Source organism: Coenobita brevimanus, chromosome 72 (assembly GCF_032717465.1).
Source record: "Coenobita brevimanus isolate Jiangsu-jjx chromosome 72, ASM3271746v2, whole genome shotgun sequence".
Taxonomy (NCBI): domain Eukaryota; kingdom Metazoa; phylum Arthropoda; class Malacostraca; order Decapoda; family Coenobitidae; genus Coenobita; species Coenobita brevimanus.
Genome location: NC_137025.1, coordinates 20,156,469 through 20,161,416, shown reverse-complemented (window position 1 = coordinate 20,161,416; position 4,948 = coordinate 20,156,469). Strand labels below are relative to the sequence as shown.

General features: G+C 38.8%; 1 non-coding gene across 1 annotated transcript; it reads right to left on the bottom strand.

The window, feature by feature from the left end:
* Positions 1 to 2,620: 2,620 nt before the first annotated feature.
* Positions 2,621 to 2,739, bottom strand: LOC145407337 (5S ribosomal RNA). Its single transcript, XR_013898698.1, has one exon. It is a non-coding gene; the product is annotated as a 5S ribosomal RNA (ribosomal RNA).
* Between the last annotated feature and the right edge of the window lie 2,209 nt (positions 2,740 to 4,948).

Genomic DNA, 4,948 nt, shown 5'->3' with positions numbered 1-4,948 from the left:
TGGGTGGCATGTACAAATTGGCTACAATTACTTTACCTTCAGATGTGTTGATCTCTACTGCAATCAGTTCTACTTGTGATGGTATATCTAGTTTTATTTCATTGACTTTTAGATTTTTCTTAGTTAATATTATAATTCCTCCTTTTTTTAAATTTCTGTCTCTTCTCCATATATTGTATTCCTCTAAGTTTAGTATGTCATTGGATATGCTTGGTGTTAATTTTGTTTCAGTTAGGCATATTATTTGTGGTTCATTTTCTCTGACATAATCATTCATTTCTAGTAATTTAGATACCATTCCATCCACATTTGAGTACATCAACTTTATCATCTTGTTTATATTCTTGTCATGACATGGTTCTACTACCTTCCTCCTTTTTATTCCATCCTGTTTGTGTACCACTTTCGTACCTGCAATCCCATTACTTTGTAAAAAAAAAATTCTTCTTCTCCTCTTCTGATCTTCCCTCATTTTTTGTTTTTGCTTCCTCCCTTTTCTCTTTCAGTAATTCCAGTTCCTTTTGTGTTAGGCATCTTTTTATCCATACATTTTTGAACTCCTCTTTTTCCATAAGATTCTTTGCATTTTTTAGTATCTCTTCCACAGTGTTTACACTCTGGAAAGTCACCTTTAGAGGTCTTGTCTTGCTTTTCTCATATTTCCCTAACCTTTTGTGTTCCTCTATGTCTTTACTACAGATTTCCTCTGATACTTCTTTCAGTAAGCTTATTACATTTGCCATCTCCTTTTTGTCTCTTGTGATCTTGTTTTTTACTTCTTCCTCTTCTATACCAGTGATTACTATAGATTTGTTTATATCTACTGAATCTCTGACTAACTTTGGATTGTTTTGGATTATTCTTTTCACTTCCTTTTTAATGCTTTTTTCCTCCACCCTTGTTTCTAAATCTTTCTTTACTTTCACCATTACAGCATACGTGGTTTCCACATCATTTTTGTAGCTTTGCACAGCTTCATTCACCTGTGTTATCCTCTCCTCAATATCACTGCTCTGGTCTATAAGACTGCTTACTTGCCTAATTGTCTCTGTGTCATTTTTGAACTCTTCCATAACACTATCGTGATTGACTACTTGCCATTTCACTCATTTTCTTCCTAAATGTACTCAATTCCAGTGTTAGTTCACTGATGGTTGTGTCTTTCTTATTAGCCTCCCTTCCTAGTTTTTCTATTTCTTCCTTTTGCAAGTGCATCTGCTTCTTTATTTCATCAATTTCATTTTTGAAAGCCATTTCTAGTTTGTTTACACATTCAACCAGTCTATTGTGAGTCTCCACTTCAACCAGTTCTTAGTAGAAATCATCATTTTGCTTTTTACTTTTATCCCTTTTCTTTTCCAAATTTGCTTTACTAAAGTATGTATCCATTTTGCAATACTAAAAGTACAGAGTATGTACTTACAATCCCCGTGTTGTTGTAGTCTAAACAAACCTCAGATGACTCAGCGTATTATTTCGTCATGGTTCTCTTTCCTGTTTGAACAAGTCTTGTTTAAACTTATTATTTTTTTCCTTTTAATAATGAAAAATCATTTAGTTTAACCTGGTACAGAGCTTGACTCATACAAAGATACTAATTTAGGTAATGCCACTGGCCGTGTTGGTTCGGTACAGAGCGCCAATGTCGCACGTCCGCCTCAATTGAATCCCTCTGTGTGTGTGTGTGTGTGTGTGTGTTGAATTGAGAGTCATCTGACTTGTGGAGCATGGTGTGCGGGTTGGTCGGTTGGTGACTGGGTGGGTAGATTGGTTAGTGTAGGCTGGCTGTTTCACAGGCGGATTAGGTAGAGTGGGTGGGTGAGAGGGAGGGGAAAGGGTTGTTGGGCTGGTTAAGTGGGGTGGAGTGGGGTTCGTGCATTGTTTAAGTGGGGTGGGTGGTGGGGCTACTAGTAGGACAAGGCAAGAGATGGGTTTGTGTCGTCCTACTTTTGAGACATTCTGTACTGAGTAAGGTTATGGGTATGTGCATTGATGGGTGGGTGTGTAGGTGGATGGACGGATTGTGGGAAAACAGGCCACTTGGACTAGATGATATGAGTTAATGTCCGAGTTGGGAAGAGTTTAGTGTCCGGAAAATCGGTCCACAGGGGATATTATTCTGGAATTATGCTGAAGTAGGTATATATATATATCCAGTGGGTTACAACAGGTACATCGTGCAATACGTCTGTTGGCTAGAGGTCTGTTTCAACTGCACGCATCAGTGGGTGATATAACCACGTCGGATAACAGGTTTATGGGGAAAATAGGTTCATTTATGAAAAATACATCCATGGGTATACGACCATGTAGGAAACCTGTATCCATGGAGAGATTCAAGGTCGACGGAAAAATTGGTCCATGGGGAGAAAATACATCAATGGGGAAAATTAGTTTGTGGGAAAATAGGTTACGCAGAAAAGTAGGCGTCTTTGAAAAAAAAAAAAAAAAGTCATTAAGGAAAATAGATCCATGGAGGATTGTGCTCCGAGTGGTGAAAATGTTCATTCATTCATTGCCAGACGCCATGTATCCCAAATGGGGTGGCCAACGGCTTAGAGTTAATTGTTTTACAGGGAGGGGCACTAATCCTCCACCAACCCCACTTGACACGTAGGGATGCCAACAGCATCTGGTGTTCCCAGGCAGTCACCCATCCAAGTATTAACCAGACCCAGCGTTGCTTAACTTCGCTGATCGGACGGGAAGCGGTGTACTCAACGTGGTATGGCCGTTGGCAATGTCCATTGCTAAAAATATTCATGGGGTGAAAATAGGTCCATAGGGGCATACACGTACTGTGAACATACATGGAATATGTAAAATAAGTGGGACCTAAAATATCCAACTTTTAACTGCGACCGTTGCCTAGAATTAGGCTTACCACTGCACACCTTGGACCAAACAACCATTAGCCAGACCCTATTACCACTTCGTCATCCAGTTATTATATTTCATAATTTACCTTCATTTAGTCATTTAGGCATAGAAAGCCAACCGAAACGAAAGGAAAAATCCCTATTTAACTCTGCTGAGCACCGCATTTCTCCACCTCATTCCTCTAAAATTCACAGGCACCCGCTACTCTCTCTCTCTCCCTCTCTCTCTCTCTCTCCTGTTAACAAATAAATGTTTCGAACTTGTTCACTCTGTGTTCGCTCGTTCAAACCTACAGGACGTCATGGAGTGGAACCAAATATACATATTTATCATTTGCTTGGCTCTATACGAGACACAAGTTATTAAATAATCAGTATGATATATTCGTGATATCAGAGTCAAACCTTCAGTGTAAATATTACTATTGCTTTATTCATTAGTACAAGCCCAAAGCTGAAGGGATACTTTTCGACAGAAATGCATCGAAGGCAACTTCTGTGCTCGTGAATGCGACTCTGCCACATACACGGGTTGGCTGGACGAGGGTGGTTAAGAACCCCTGACCGCAATAGTACCTATAATTGACCATGAGATGGTATACTGTGCAGCCTGGCGATGTTACAACCGCACAGGTATGGGTATGATACTCCACAGGTTTCCTAGAGATCCCACAAGCAGAAAAGAATGGGAAATTAAAGTCCGCCGGAAAGACTGGACACCACACAACAATTCCTGTTTGTGTTCTGTGTGTAAATCTGTTCTCATTCTCTCTAATTTTTTTGTTCATCCGTCTGTGCATATCTCTTAAAATTCCTGTCCTTTCTAACTATTGCTGTAGACTGAGACGTACGGAACTTATTAGATAGGCTGATAGTTACTTACTTGTTTCCAGTTCGGTTTCATGTAAACTAAGGAATATATATATATATATATATATATATATATATATATATATATATATATATATATATATATATATGACATTAGGAAGAAATAGCTGAGTAAGGCTTCATATCTACGCCAAAAAACAAAACATTCGCAAAAACGAGGCTCAACGCTATAAGTCTAGAGGCGAATTAAGATGCAAAAAACATGGCTATGAGATTCCCTATAAAGAAGTATAAGTAAAAACTCTTCAACGTACACTACTTTTAGGCTGTAGGTTATAGTATGTCGTGTATATAAATATTTTTACTCCGTATATAGATAAGTGTTATAATAATGTATAAATGAAGTGGTGGGAAAGAAAATGAAAATATTCAAGGACCTAGCAGCTTTTGTACAGGATTTTCATGCTAAAACAATGTTATTCATACTTATTGTTAGGCGGGTGCAGGGGAGGCCTAGGCTGGGTTTTTATTTCTTTCCTCCTGTTATTATCCATTAAAAACGTTCCATCATAATCATCAGCGACATATGTATGTGTGTATGTATGTACGTATGTATATAAATATATACCCGAGATAGATAGATTGATAGACAGATAGATAATTGGATAGATAGATATATACATGTATATTTATATATATAAAAGACCTGTACCGAAATAAAAGGCTAGGAGGTTGGTATTTTTACTTTTAGTATTGTTTTCATTCGCCCGGTCGGTGACGTTTTGCAAGATGGCGCCCAGTACAGCGGTTGGCCAAACTCTTCCTACTCTATGGCTCTGCCTGTGCCCGTTCTCTGTGTTTTGGTTTTTGAGTGGGCAGCATCACAGCGTCCTGCCTGGAGCTTTTCTTTCTCCTACCCCCATGATGAGTTAGTGTACCGACTTCTATTCCCCTAAAAGGTATTTTGATTGTTTTGTGCCTATGCTAGTAATGTTTTGAAAGTGAAATCTGCCCTAGAAACTGTTAGATATGAGAAGAGTACAGAGCAGCTCTGTGTGTGTGTAAGGAGAGGCAGAAAACCTCTGACCTCTGCGTATGACGCCCTGTGGTAAGGCTAGGTAGTCATGTAGCCTACACCACCATGATACTAAAATCTGTTTTGTAATTATCAAATAAGGTGACGAATTCTTACCCTATGCAGTGTCATCCTAACACCTAGAGGTTAGGGTGGTCAAAGG